The sequence below is a fragment of the Talpa occidentalis genome, unplaced genomic scaffold (genome assembly GCF_014898055.3).
Source record: "Talpa occidentalis isolate TD23 unplaced genomic scaffold, MPIMG_talOcc4v2.1 talOcc4.10, whole genome shotgun sequence".
In the NCBI taxonomy this organism is placed as follows: domain Eukaryota; kingdom Metazoa; phylum Chordata; class Mammalia; order Eulipotyphla; family Talpidae; genus Talpa; species Talpa occidentalis.
In genome coordinates this window covers 288,654-304,082 of record NW_023600993.1, presented here as the reverse complement: position 1 = coordinate 304,082, position 15,429 = coordinate 288,654, and positions in this window count along the sequence as shown.

The following is a 15,429-nucleotide window of genomic DNA, read 5'->3' as shown; positions in this document are numbered from 1 at the left end:
CATGGCCGAGCACCCAGAAAACACTTTGCTCTTTAAAATGCTGTTTTGTGAGTGACCCAACTTGGCTTCTGCTCCGAGCAAGTCTCAAAGTCACCTTCTCCCTCCCGGACTCGTGTTTTATGCGCCAAGGGCCTGGGAACGCTGGTCGGTGGGTCTAGGCCGGGGCTCATGGCTCCGCACTCCAGCAGGGAGGCCGCACCTCACTCCAGTGCGCACCCCAATTTCACGGCACAGCGTCTGTGTTATTAGTACAAATGTGCTTTTCTACTCCAGGGTCTGCTCCGCCTGGCCTGACCCCTCACTGATGATGGCAGTAATTTAACAGGACTTGCAACGGGTTGTCTTGCGCAGAAGACTGATGTGGCCAAGACGGTTATGAGGGGGGCACAATGAGAAACAGCCTCGGCAGGGAGAGTGATTAATGTGCAACTGCTAAGAAGCGCCTACTTGTCGGAATAATGGTCCACAACAGCATGGTCCCTGCTCAGTCGCTGGGGGACCCCCACACGCTGTGGTGGAAGGAAATACAAAGTCCCAGAGTCTGCATTGTAGTTGTGACTTAAGAGTCAGAAACTTCCCACTGAATTGAGGGGGACACCAATTTAGCTCTCAGTCTTACAAGGTCGTCAGCAGGGTCGCAGCGCAGACTCCCAGGCACCAGCGTCTGGTCCCGCCAGAGACTGGAGCAGCTGCCTGGCCAGCCCTCTCCCCGCCCGAGCCTCCTGCTCCTCCTCCCCCACCCCCAGGAACGTCCTGCTTGACCTTCAGGCCCTCCACAGGCCAGACGGGCCAGCTGAGCTCTGAGTGGGGATGTGCCGGGTGGACAGTCAGCCGGGGCCCACGCAACCCGACGTGCTGTCCTAACAGGGGGCGGTCATCGCGACCACAGAGGCCACTCAAGCCGCTCCCTGGGCTGCCCTGTGAGCGAGGGCCTGGCCGGCAGCTGAGGAAGTGTGGTGCATGTTGCGTTCAGCTTTAATGTCCAGCCTGAAGCGCCCTCTGTGACCATGGCCCTTGCCCTGGACAGCAGAGGTCGGTAAACTGCTTCGCTCCTGAAAAGCCCAGCCGAAGACGCCACGCACACTGGGGGGAGATGACATTTCATGCCCAGTGAACTCAAATGAAAAAACAAAGCTGTTCTCAACTTGGCAGGGAAAGCCGGTCTGGCCGCCACCAGGGCGAGTCAGAAGAGAAGCAGTAACGCAGCGGTCGCGGGTCTCCACCGCCCGGCACCACGGCGGTGGTCACCCCCGTCTGGCTCAGGGCTGGACTCGAGAAAACCAGAGGGATTCTGCCGCCTGCGCTAAGGCGTTGCCCGAGGGCCAGTCCGGTAGAGGGGCGGCCTCTCCCCCTGTCTCGCGCCGACAGGACATATGTGCAGGGACGGCGTTCCGTGGATGCTCAGCCAGCGCTGCCGCGTGACTCCAGCCCCAGCCCCATGAGGCAGAGTCCCTGGGGACTCAGGTCGCCCAGCCGCTCCCGTGTGAGCTCGGGGCTCGTGCTGGTCAGAGCGAGAACCAGGTTGTGGTTGCGGCTCTCGCTGAAGTGACCGGCGGAGATCTGAAACAACGGTCACGCCAAAAGTGCCCTCGAGGAAAGAAGCAGCCGAAGCAGCGAGCAGCGAGCCTCTGCAGAGGGGAGGGAGGAGGCCCCGCACCCGTGTCCCGCCCCCAGGCCCCCGTGGCTGCCACGTGCCCGTCAAGCTTCTGAGCGAGCGGGGAAATGCAGACGTGAGAGCGAGCCTCGGGGACGCTTGATCACTTCAACTTCCCCCCATCGAGTCTATAAAAACTAATTTTGTGGAATTCGTAGTGAGCCGTTAGTTACTACAGACTTAGGTGCCCAGGGGAAAAAAAAAATAAAAGTCTGTGCCTTGACGGCTGCGGTTGTGTACTTTAGAATACACTTACAGTTACCAGGGGCGGCTACTTACGGAATGTCAGAAATAGTCCGGTTCCAACTGGGCTCGACCTGACCCTTGAAATTGCCAGAAACGTTTCAGTCATAAAGAGCCCTGACGCTCGGAGCAGGGCGGACGGGTCCGCGTGCGGCCGCCTTGGGATGCCAGCCCTTCCTGGCGCTCCGCGAGGCTAATGTTTGATGTATTTCAAAGCGATGACAAGTTTTATTTCCATTACCTACAGGAAAATTTCCTGACACGCATGATTTCCCACCAGACTTATGTTCAACTGAACCTGGCCGTGCTGCGCTCCAGCTGGCGCCTTCTCGTTGCTGGAGTATTTTTTAATGTCAGAAACTCAATATGGAATATTAATATCACAGATGTGGATTTATTCGTTTAAATGCATATTGGACATCACTGTTTACACAAAGAACCGCACATTACCTTGCGATTCTCCTGGGATTCATCGTGAATCAGAGCTCCTGGCCCAGAACCGCTTCTGAATTTTGTGAGATAGACGGACTTCTGGGTGGGGCGGAGAGGAGGTGTGAGGACACTTTTGATTTTTATAACGTCCTCAACTTATTTTGATTTTAAGTGAGAAGTGAGAGGTAGGAGGAGAGAGAAATGGCAGGCAGCCAACGAGGCGAGGAAAGTCTGGCCGCGGCCCCCGTGGCCTCAACCCAAAAAGCTCTTCCGCATGGTGAGCGGGAGAGACTGGGAAGTGACCCCAAACAAACACCAGGAGACGAACTAAACATGCATCAGTCACGGCCCTCGGCTCCCCCAGGTGATTCTGAATTATTTTGTAGCTAGAAAATGGAAGAGCGAATGTTAAGCTTATAGAGTTAAAGATGAAGCAAATAATATTAAGCTCTAATTAACTGTATTTTCTTGGTACAGTGAACAGGTAAACAAAGTTTTAAGCCCTGATTTATTGCAGGATGATATTAAAATGGTGCATGCATATCAATTACGAAGACAATTATTTTTTTAAAAGAAACTTCACATCCTGCCTCCCGGGGATACTTCCATGGGTCTGCTGCCTCGCCAGGCCCTCCTGCAGTCACCAGCGGGCGCAGATGGCGACCTCCCAGGAGGCCTGTGACCTCTGTGCCGTCAGCACAGCGGAGGGTCCAGGTGTCACAACGCCCCCAGGCTCAGTGTCCACGCAGGTCAGCCAAAGACTGTTCCAGGTGGCGCTCCTGGGGTGGGGGCGGGGTCCTGGTGAGGATGGGGCCCCAGGAGAAAGCAGACAAAGCACCAGTGGCGGGCGGGGAGGCTCTGACGGGAAATATAAGGGACAGCACAAGCACCCCAGACTCAGTGTCAGGATTCCCCATTTTCAGACCTTCAGTGATTCAGGTTGGCCGTTTGTGCCCCACCGCACTGACCTTCCAGAAGGCCATTGCAGGGCCTCTGAAGGACATGGAGAGGCCTCCAGCAGCCACCCTCAAAGATGGAGAGTTTGAAGGTCTTGCAGTTGGCCGAGCAGCCAAAACTGTCCCCAGCTCTGCTGCTGTCACGGCCGGAGGGATAGGCCGGAGGGGAGGCTGTCAGGTCACTCGGCCACTGCAGCTGCTGTCTTCAGTGCCTTTGTCTGGTGCTGCATGGGGGAGCCTCAGCGGCTACAGGGCATCTCCTGTTGTATTTCCTGCTGTCTCCAGAGGTGGACCCGGCCTAGAGTCTGGCCTGCCATGTCCAGGCCTCAGCGGCAGGGAGACGCCATCTTGGGAGCCTTTGTTTAGGGTTAAAACACTGGACACAGCTTCGGGTGAGATAAATGGCCGTTTGTGGCCTCAGTGACTAGTTGCCCTGGTTTGTTAAATAAATCTCATTATTGTTGTTCCCTGAACATGAGTGGTCCTGCAATTGTGCACACGGGTGACCAGTAAGCTATTGGGGCATGTTCTTGGCCAGATTTAGGGCCCCTGCTACCTTGTATCAGGGGACATCACCCCTCTTCCCTCAGGGACAAGCACCTCCCCACCCAACAGTGACAGGGAAGAGTCTGGTTTCCAGGCACTGCCCCTTCGTGGGAGAGCAGGCCTCTGTCCCTGCCTGCAGCCCAGGCCTGGAGCCAGGGAGCAGTCGCCCCTGGTGCCCCAGAGGACATGGACACGGTGGCCGGCACCCACCACACCATGTGCATCCCATTGCTGATGGTATCTCCTGGGAAGGGCCGAGACCCCCAGCCTGGCACACTGGGAGACACCGGTGATGGGAGAGGGTGAGGAGGCCAGTGTGAGGCCAGGTGTGGAGGTAGAAGCGCTGTCTGGCTGAGCAACATGCCCTCCCCGTGCCTGCCCCACCCAACACAGCCTGCTCCTTCCAGAGGCTGCCGCCGCCTGCAGTGGTAGCACCTCTGATGAGAGATTCTCGAGGGACTGCTGCTTGGTTTCCCTAGAGCCCCGTGTGGTGGGACGGGAACCGCCACCCGGGCTGTCGCACGAGAAAGAAGCAAACACTCAGGTGCCGCGGGACACTTCCTCCCAGGGCGGGGCGAGTGAGGTCCTCGCCTGGCCCCACCGCTGTCCCTACCCTCTGCCCCTCTGTCCCCTTTGGCCATCAGTTCTGTCTCTGTGCATCTCTGTCTTTCTACCTCTTCTACAATCTGTGTCCTCATCTCTGCACCCTCTCCTCTTTGCATAAGAACAGAGTGGGACGTGTGTCCAGAAGTCACAATGGACCTCTGGACCTAAAGCACCGCACAGTCCACCAGCCCTGGCTGACTCCAAGTCTTCAGGGAGCACGGGGAGCTGGTGGTGCCCCCCCTCCAGGTGGCAGGTGTTGCAGAAGCGAGTCCACACACGTGGCTGTCATGAGCTGAACAAGCTGGCTGGATGGCGGAAGCATCGGCTTCTACAATTTGTCTTAGAACAATTACACCACGAAGGCCGAGCTGACATCCAGGCGGACTTAATTTTCCATCCTTACACAATGCATTTGCATCTGAGTTTTGTGGTAGAAAGAGAATGAATCTTAAAAAGACAAATTGTCCTTTCAACAAAATGCAAGTTAATTAGTGTGAATCTTTGGCCATGTGAGGTGTGAATTGTGAGGTCTGCAGGTAAGGGAAGCAGGTGGGGCGGCCTTGGGGCAGGTAGGGTGGCTCTAGAACAGATGGCTGGCTCGCGGCCCGGTTGGTGCCACTGCGAAGGCTGCTCCCCAGGCCTCTGTCTTCTGGAGGCCAGACGGGGCTGGACATGGCGCCAGTGCAGCAGAGACCTGGACGAAGGAGGGACACACAAGCAACAGGCCCAGGTGAACCAGGTGGGCCAGGCTGACAGTGAGACACAGCCACACCTGTGGTGGAGAAGCTGGGAGATGCCTGGGAGGGGAGGCGGAGACGCCAGCAAATGAGTAGGATTGGGGGGTGGAGGTGACAGCCCACTTTCTGACCACTGAGTGAGGGGCCACGTTACTTCCTCTGACTCAAGGGTTCAGTTCCATGGAACGCCCCCAGACTTTTATTTGTATGATCTGTGATTTTCAGCAGCGCGTTCTCGTCTAATTCTTTCCAGGACTTACAAAGCCAGAGCAAGATACATAAAAGCAGCAGGTGGAGCACAGCCTCCAAGGATTTCTCTCCGAAACAGTCATGAAAATAGCACACCAAGTAATCATCCACGCGGTGACATTATTTTGAAACTCTCACCTGGGGCTCAAGTGTGATGAACAGGAAGTCAGTGGCACCACGGATAGCAGCGAGATTAAAAAGGAGCTGGTAGGGATTAAAGGAACTGGATCTTAGATGGAGTGGAGAGTTAATTTTCAGGCTGAAAAATTAGTTCTTCTTAAGCAATTAAAAACCTTCTTTCCAAGCCCCACATCGTGGGGGAGCATCATGAAGAGGCTTGTCGTGGAGTCTGGCAGCCTTGGGCTGTGCACCCCAAGCCACCGCGTGCTATCGAGAAGGGTCAGGTGAGTCACAAGCACACCTGCCACCTGCACACCTACAAAGCGGCTTCCAGGTCTGGGCGGGAAAGGGGGTGGCACAGGGCCTGGGCCCAGGGGTCATGGCAAGGGCCTGGCCCGGGGGCACCTTCTGGGGACACACTGAGAAATTTAAGGCAGAAGAACATGAGGCACACAACACAGGGCGCTCGTCCAGTCCCCGGGTGCTCTGGAGGTGACACTCTTGCCACTCACAGACGTTTCTCAGAGGAACCATGTCTGAGATGATCTCTAGCCCCTCCACACCACGCAGCTAAGCAGAGGGAGCTGGGCCCTCACCATGCCCACCTGCTGCAGGGGGATGCTCTCTCCAGCGCCCTGAGATCTGCATGGGCCACGCCTGCCCAGAGGGACAATCACCCACCCTCCGGCACCTAGAGCGTCTCAAGGCAGTAAACACTTGAAAGCTTTTCCCCCAGGAGACCAGAGCACTGGAGGGTGGGCCCTGCAGAGAGGCCCTGGGTGCCCGGGAAGGAGGGAAGCGCGTCCTCCACCGGAAGATGCATCAGCACAGCAGGAGACCACGAGACAGGGGGACCCCGAGCCCGACAGGCCAGTGGCCCCACAACTACTGTCCTCAAAAAAATTGAGTAGGAAGTACGGTGGGTTCCCATATGCCTCCTGCCCACACAGGCACCCCGAAGACACCCCACAGCGGAACAGCCCCACACAGGTCCCCCCAGAGTGGCACAGCCCCACACAGGCACCCCATACATGAGTGAAGCAAGTCACCGTCGCCCAGAGTCCACAGGTCCCACAGGGCCACTCTTGGTGTGGACATTCTATGGGTCTGGACAACTGTCTTCCCTGCTGCTGGGTCACACAGAGTAGCTTCAACCCTAGCCTCGCTCCCTGGCTCTGGCCTCGCTGGCCCCGGCACCCCTGGCCTCCACGGTTCTGCCTTCTCCAGAGGGCTGATTTCCCACATAGGGCCAGGCATTTGCATCTCCGCTCGTCCCTCCTGGATCGAAAACTCAGGCCTCTGGCTCTGAAAAGCGCCCCCATTGTCCGCTGGGGCCACAGTCACCCACTTCCCAAACCGCTATGGACACTGCGCAGACATGCGAGGTCAATGGCCGCCTATTCACAAGGGAGACACCATCCCCCCCCCCCCCCCACCACATCCTCCTCCTGGAACAAAGGCGGCGGCAGACGCGGAAAGCGCCAGGCATGGACGGCCGAGAGGAGGGTGGAGGGCACCAGCCCCCAACCTGCGGCGACTCGGGGAGGCGGCCTGAGTCCTGCCTGCACCCGCCCCCGGAGACACTGCTCGTGCCTGCGCAGGACCCAGACAAGCCCTTCTCGCTCCCGGGGAGAGCACCTCAGTTCCCAGCATCCCCCCCGCTTCCGCTTCTGCCCAGCTCCCTGCTGAGGCTCGGGAGTCTGTGGACCCAGACGGGGGTGGGGGGCTCCCCTCCTGCAGGCCAGCGCCTCTCCACACCCTCTCCACAGTGCTCCCCTCACCCGCCCCGCCTCTAGGGGAGCGTGTGTCTGTCTGTCTGTCTGTCTGCCTTTCCAGCAGTCAGCAGGGGAGCCTCAGCCCACGTGCAAATGCTGATTTTCACTAAAGCCACGGCAGCTCCACCGTGGATGAAACCACCCAGATGCTTCAACGTTCTTAGTCTCACAGACGCTCTGATTCTTATCATAAGATTTGATCCCTTTTTCAAAGGGTCAAGAGCAGGAGACATTAGATGGGAAATAAATATCCAATCGATTACCCCGGGACCCCCAGGAACAAAGACACGTGGTGAAGGCCGAGAAGTGCCCGGCCCGGGAAACGCCGTCCCCATGGCGAGGAGCCCATTTAATTCAGGGTGAGAAATCAGTGAACTGGAGTGCGAGGACCCCAGCTGGAGAAGAAAGGAAGCCAGACCTCAGGAAGGTCCTGCTCCCCGAGGGGTGAGCCTCACCGTGCCCAGCCTGGAAAGCTTATTTGCTGGAGATTGCAGGGGAGCAAGAGGGTACACCCCCAAAATGTGTCTTATTGGGAGGAGGCGGGTCTCTGCTTTTGAAAATGACACTGACACTGACCTTGGCCCTGAAGGGCGCCCCACTGAGGTGGGAAGACCTAGGACCCCTTTCCCGGAGAAGAAAGAGCTTCATCCCACACCGGGTCCTCGCGCCTGCCGGGTCTCCCCAACCCGCCTTCCCTTTGGCCCCCAGCGTCCTCCTGCCATCGGCGTGAGATGGCGTGTCCTTCGCTTTCCAGCTCTTCCTCTGACTGCGCCTCCTGGCCTGTGTGAGCCCGTGGGTCCCCAAAAGCGCCGTGTGGGATGGCGCCTCTGCTCACCCAATACTGCATTTCAGGACGCGCCTCCCTGGTGGCCAGGGACCCGGGTCTCTGCTGTCCCCCCCGACAGCCTGAGCGCCCCGACCAGGGAGCCACCCTCGGCCAGCAGACCTCTCCTGGCCCTGCTGCCTCAGCGGGGGTTTCAGTGGACCCGCCTGTTCTGCTCCCCACTCTGTCTCTGGGGAGCCCCCTCACCCCCGCGCCTCTGGCCTGCACCCCAGCTCTTCCATGCAAAGATGATACATGAATCCATACAGAACACAAGTAACGACCCGCCCCAGGCTCAAGACCGGCAGAGACCCGGCACGGGGCGGGGGGCAGGCCCGGGACCCCGCGCGCCCCTTGCAGGGCACGGGGTCCCGGGCGCCTCGGGGTCCTGGGTCCCTCAGGGGTCCCCGGCACCTGGCGGGCTCGGGCGCCCCAAGATCCCGGCCCCTGACCGCGCCTCCGGGGCCGAGCCCCCTCCCGGCGGGGCCTGCGCGACCCCCGCGCCCCCCGCGCGCCCCCCACCCCCCGCGCGCGCCCCCGCCGCCCCCCCGCCCCCGCGCGCGCACCCCGCCCCCGCGCGCGCACCCCGCCCCCGCGCGCCCCCTCCCGGCCGCCGCGCGCCCCCGCCCCTGCCGCAAAGCGCCGCCGCCGCCGCGCAGCTGTCGTGAGGCGGGTCCGGCGGCCGCGGGGGGCCCAGTCGGGCTGCGGGGCTACGGGGCTGCGGGGCTGCGGGGCTGCGGGGCTGCGGGGCTGCGGGGCGGGCGGGCGGGCGCAGCGGCGGCCGGAGCCTCCCCCGGCGAGGCGGGTCCCTCCGCACGGCCGAGCCCGGCCTCCCGGGGTGGGGCCGGCGCCGGGGCCCGCGGGGCTGGGGACGCCCCGGCCTCGCCCCAGGCCCGAGCCGTCCGCGCCGCGGGCTCCCCCGGGCCGGGCTCCCCTGGGCCGGGCTCCCCTGGGCCGCGGGCTCCCCTGGGCCGCGGGCTCTCCTGGGCCGGGCGCCCCTGGGCCGCGGGCTCCCCTGGGCCGGGCTCCCCTGGGCCGGGCTCCCCTGGGCCGTGGGCTCCCCTGGGCCGGGCTCCCCTGGGCCGGGCTCCCCTGGGCCGCGGGCTCCCCTGGGCCGGGCTCCCCTGGGCCGCGGGCTCCCCTGGGCCGGGCTCCCCTGGGCCGGGCTCCCCTGGGCCGGGCTCCCCTGGGCCGGGCTCCCCTGGGCCGCGGGCTCCCCTGGGCCGGGCTCCCCTGGGCCGCGGGCTCTCCTGGGCCGGGCGCCCCTGGGCCGCGGGCTCCCCTGGGCCGGGCTCCCCTGGGCCGGGCTCCCCTGGGCCGCGGGCTCCCCTGGGCCGGGCTCCCCTGGGCCGGGCTCCCCTGGGCCGCGGGCTCCCCTGGGCCGGGCTCCCCTGGGCCGCGGGCTCCCCTGGGCCGGGCTCCCCTGGGCCGGGCTCCCCTGGGCCGGGCTCCCCTGGGCCGGGCGCCCCTGGGCCGGGCTCCCCTGGGCCGGGCTCCCCTGGGCCGCGGGCTCCCCTGGGCCAGGCGCCCCTGGGCCGGGCTCCCCTGGGCCGGGCTCCCCTGGGCCGCGGGCTCTCCTGGGCCGCGGGCTCCCCTGGGCCGGGCTCCCCTGGGCCGGGCTCCCCTGGGCCGCGGGCTCTCCTGGGCCAGGCTCCCCTGGGCCGGGAGCCCCTGGGCCGGGCGCCCCTGGGTCGGGCTCTCCTGGGCCGGGCTCCCCTGGGCCGGGCTCCCCTGGGCCGCGGGCTCCCCCGGCCCGGGCTCCCCTGGGCCGGGCTCCCCTGGGCCGGGCTCTCCTGGGCCGGGCTCCCCTGGGCCGGGCGCCCCTGGGCCGGGCGCCCCTGGGCCGTGGCTTTGCGCAGGCAGAGGAGACAGGCGGGACTGCGCTCGCCGGGGTGGAGTTTATCACTATAAATATTTGAGTGGAAATAAACGCCGCCGAAGTCCACCAGCACAGGCGAAACCCGGCCCCAGGCCCGGCGTGTCTAGGGTCGCGCCTGCGATGGGCGCCGTCGAGGCGCGAGGAGACGGCCGCGCTGTCCCGGGACGGGAACGTCGACCTGTGGATTATTTGTGAGGAGAATGAAGTAGAAACAACAGAAAGACGAAGGCACGAGGCGCGCCCCATCAGCCGTCGCCCCTCAGAACAGCAGCAGGGACGTGGGGCTCGCGCGCTGGGCCGCTCCGGCCGCGTGAACTGTGTCACCACACGCAAGACGAGTTCGGGCCGGGAGCTGCCGAGTGCTGCGGCGTGTGCCCTACCTGTGGGTTCTCCTCCTCAGCACTCACAAGTTTAAATATTGGGTAAAAATAGGCTTCGGGGGAGACGTGTCAGCTGAGCCCCTCCTCACCAGGGGGTGTCCCAGCAGCTGCCCCCTCGAGCAGCACCTGTCGGGGCAGCCAGAGCGGGTCAGTCCAGCCGGCGCCTGCGGGCGGCTCGGGGGCCAGGCTGCCTTCAGGGCCTCGGGGACTCTTCTCCCTTCTCCATGCCCCTCTCAGACACTCAGGATGGGGGAACCCTAGGAAACGCGAGTCCCGTGGGACAGTGCAGCAGTCTGATGGGGGGTGGGGCGCGAACCCCCGGGGTGGGCAGGGGCTGGGGTCACCAAGACGGAGCCCTTCCTCCCTGGCCGGGGAATCGGGACCCACGTGTCCTCCCAATGTGCAGTGGCCTCTTGTCATCAAGCAGAAAGTGCTTTGTGAATTTTCTTCTGGAAAGGTAAGAAAACACCCTTGCAGATGCTGGGGAGAGCCCCCCAGAGCCCAGAGCCCCGCTCGTGGGTGTGAGGCTGCCCCGCTTGTCCTTGCCACCTCGTTCACAGACGCTGCAGGTTGGAGCGCGAGGCCCCCGTGGCTCCCTGCTGCCTACGAACTCTTTCCACCACCGTTGCTATCTCTGCAGCTGAGCAGGCGATTCCGACGTGGGCTCAGTGGGCCCCGGGCACTCGGGGCCCTGGGGGCACCACCTGCACTGGCCCCCCCTGCCGTGGACCCAGGCTGGCCTGTCTCAGCACTTGCTCTGTGGTGCGCACTTGCCCTGCGACCCGCTGGACCGGCTCCTCCACCTCCAGGGCCAGGGCCAGGACAGGCCCTGACCAGGCTGGACACCCCCTCAGCAGGGTAGCTCCACAGGCCACTCCCTTGGCTGTGGGCTGGGTGTCTGCCGCTGCTCAGGCAGGATGAACCCAACCCAGGCGCCCAAGTGAGGGAGTCTGCGAAATGCCGACGCAGCGGGGGTCTGCTTTCCCCCAGGCTGGCCTGCGCCCTTGTTAGGTGGGGGGTGGGGTGGCAAGCAGCACTAGCGTCTGTCCGGCCTATGCCCCCACCTGCCAAGTCATCGTGAGCACAGTGACTGATCAGTGGAGCCCAGTCCGAGAGCGAGGGTGTCACTACGCCAGCTTCCCTTCTTGACGTTTAAGAGAATCTTCGGGAATTAAACTATCATAGCCCAGTTATTTCTGAAAACGAGTAACACTTCCACCTGGCACTGCCAATGCAGAGGCATTTTAATTGCCTATGAATATTCAAAACCTCATTATTGTTGCCATTTATAATGATGAAATTCCCTTGGCCAAGTGCGCAGCACACATAAGAGAGGCTCCGTCCAGGCAACCTGTCCTCATTAAGGCAGGTCCCATGGGCCCCTGGTGTGGGTCAGAGGTGGCCTGGGCAGTGCCCCTGCTGGGCATCTGTGCACCGGACACCCTGAAAGACCTATTTGCAGACGAAGCCTGGCCTGGGGCCAGCCCCCTCACCTACCTTTCATAGCCCAGACTCACCAACCTCCATTTTCCTTCCTATTACTGTGTATGTCATATAGATTACAAGTATATCTATGTTAATATATATTATGTTGGGCCTCCCCTGGCGACGCAGCGGTTGAGCGCTGGGCTGCGAAGCTGCCTGCGGCCTCTGCAGCGCTGGTTCGATCCCCGGCTGCTCCCTGGCCACGGGAGGAGGGTCCCGCATGGCGCGCAGACCTCTCCTGCCGCCCGCTGCTCCCCTCAGCAGTGTCCTTCGGTCCTTCTGCCTGCTCTGCTCCCCGCTCTGGCTCTGGTGAATTCTCTCACCCTCCCGCGCTTCCGACTGTACCCAGTGCTTGTATAAATAAAAAAATAAAAATCTTAAAAAATATATATATATATATTATGTCTATTGTGGAAAACCACAATAATCCACCTGCACCGACTATACCTGGAGTGTGTCAGGGCGGTTGCGGCTCTCTGTGCACGCCATGCGGGAGCCCACTGAGCAGGAAAGGATAGGGGCTCAGCCCCCACCATCTCAGCATAGGGGGGCCCCCAGAGGTTGCCCCATGACCTGAATGACAGGGTCCGTGTGGGGAATCAGGTCAGCAACGGCAGGCCTGGGAATCTCAGGAAAAGCCAGCAGCAGGGAAGGGAGGGAGGTGCGGGGGGCCAAGCCCATGGCCAAACACTGAGGGTCCTGCTGCCACCCAGAACCGGGGGAGCCGGCCAGACGCCTGAGGGTGAGTGAGGCCTGTGGACAGGGAGGGCGCTTGGGGTCAGGTCCCACAGGTCAGCAGCTCTGACAAAAGGCGGGGATGGGGGTCACGCTTCTCTGAAGGTCTCCCCAAAGATGCTTGTGTGACTTTCCTCCGGGGCTCCTCCTCTGAAGATGCTGACCCATCTTTGACTAGAGAAGGACACGGGGCTCAGCCTGTCACCCCTGAGAATTGGGGTGACGCATTCTGTGTGACTGATTTCACAAACACCTACCAAGATAATAAATAACCAAAGACACATATTTGAAAAAAATATACACACTGTGTTATTAGTCCAGGGACTATTTCGGAGCGCTGAACACATTTCAGACACAAAGAAAGCCTTAGTGCGTCCCCAGAGTGCACAGGCTGCAACTTAAGACATTGAGAATTAACAAAGTTTTACCCAATTATCAGCTCCATGGATTTAAATAACATTCCTAGAATTATTTTGGTCCTAATTTTGATGGATAGAGGCCATTGGGGAAGGAAAAACTGAAAGGCATGAGCCAGCTCCCAAAGGCCCTGTGCGCAGCTCCTTTGGAGGGACCCCGGGACTTTCACCCCCCACAATTCCTGCTGAGTGACAGCAGCAACTGGTTCCTTCTATCCCGAGGAGGAAGCTCCTGACACTCAGTGTGGGGAGTCACCAGGGAGAGGCTGAGGAAATAATTCACAACGTGACAGAACAGAATCATCATCTCCCCACATAACGAGCTGCTGGATGCAGGTGGAAACGCTTCAGGAGACAAGGTGGTGACCTTGACCGGTGATTTAGGACTCGAGAAATACACAGAGCAGCCAAGCATGTGAAAGCCTCGCTGACTGGCCAAAACAAAGGATGCAAATTGTGAGGCACCATGCTCTGCCCGTAGGAATTTGCGCTGCTCTGGATTAAGCGGGTCATCCTTGTGACTTATGTACAATTCAGTGCGGGCTGAGCTAATGCGGGAGGCAGCCGGCAACTGTCTCTTTCATAGATGATAAAATTGAGACGGGTAACGGCGAGGTTGCTGACCTTGCCTTAGACTTCAGGGCAAAATGACAAATTTTAATGCACAGAAGAACCGGTTCCTGGAGACATGATGGCAGAAGAGCATTCTGGTGGAGACCTCAAGTTAAAATTGGTGCAAATTTCCTGGAGTGCAATTTGACAGCATCAGTAAAAAGCTTCGAAATCTGTAAGATCTGCATTCCAGCCCCGTGGGTTTGTCCCCTCTGTGGCCCTGCACCGGAGGGGACACACAAGGCTGAGGCCACTAAGGTTGCATGGTCAGAAAGTGGGGTGCTGCAGAGCCAAGGAATCCTCAGATGTGACTGAACACGCCAGTTGCTGGCCAGGTGGTAAGTGGTCAGTGTACCTGGGCGAAGCCCACCACGACAAGCCCAACTAAGCAGCCCTCAGCCTGAGCCTGGGCGGTGACAGGGCGGGAGGGGGGAGAAGAGGGTGGCCTGGGGGACACCTGGGGCAGCAGCGGGGTGAGACGTGACTGAAATTACACCATTTTATAACCGGGAGTAAAGCAGTCAAATTCAATTTAGAAATGAAAGACTCCTCGTGGAGAAATAAATGACAGTCTCCTCGTGGGAATTGGCCATGTCACCACGAAGCAAATGGGAACCAGCTTCAAAGTACACAAGGGGGGGTTTTGCTCTCAGAAGCTGGTGACGGCACATGCCGCACACACCCGCACAGACAATGGCCCACGCCATGCGTAGAGACCCACGCTGAGCACCCACCATGCGCACTGCCGGCCCGCGCCGCGCACTGCATGTGTAAAGGACACCAGCGCCCTTACAGAGCGGCTCAGGGCTGTGGGGACACTGCACATTCCTCTGCTTCTGTGTGACGTTGACGGGGAGTGCGTTTGCGTTTAGCCACAGAGAAGGAGATCATGCTCGCTGCGCGGCTTCCGTGGGTCTCAGATGCCCAACACGCCCGCAGGACGGCCGTGGGCAGGGGCGTGGCCCCAGCAGGCCCTGAGCATCCTGGCAGCTCATGTGCCGCGGATGTGACTGTGGAGACCTGGTGCTCTCCACGGCGGCACCCCTGAGCCTCTGGCTGGGCGACGCCTGCTAATGCTGAAAGACCAGTAAATCCGCCATTTCAGGTCGAATCCTGGAGTCACGGCTCTGGGACGTCTCTGGCACTGCTTCGAGCCGGGGTGATGTCAGGCCCTGTTCTCCGCCCTCTGCATGCCAGGGTGGGCTCGGGTGGGCCCCGGGTGGGCCTCTAGCTCCCCCACCAACACACAGCCCTGCTCTATTCCCCACTCTGTCTCTTGTGAGTCCTCTCACACCCCACCTCTGGCCTGCACCTCGGTTCTGGTATGTATAAATAAATAAAAATAAATCTTTTAAAAATAAATAAATAAACACAGGCACCTGAAGTCATGAATGTGCTGTCAGTGGCAGGGCAGCCATCCGCAGCTGCATGGAGTTATAGATTTCCTGATCTTCGGTCATCTCCAGAATTACCACAAATGTAATTACACGACTGCTGATAATTATAATCTCGGTTATTTAGCTGAGAGCCATGTACCTTTTATAAGGCAATCAATCTAATTAAATGTTCCCTGGAGTATTAATTGATTCATTAACTTACAATAAATGCCTTAAAATGGAAATTAAATTCTAGCAGCCCCGACAGCCCACCTGGTGGAAACTTCGGGGGGTGGGGGGCTCCTTTCAGGCTGTGTACCCCAGCTCTAGGGGTCCAGGGGCAGGTGTGTGCACCTGACCTGTGGGCCTTGTGGGGTGTGGGTGGGGGGCGGGCTGACAAGTTAA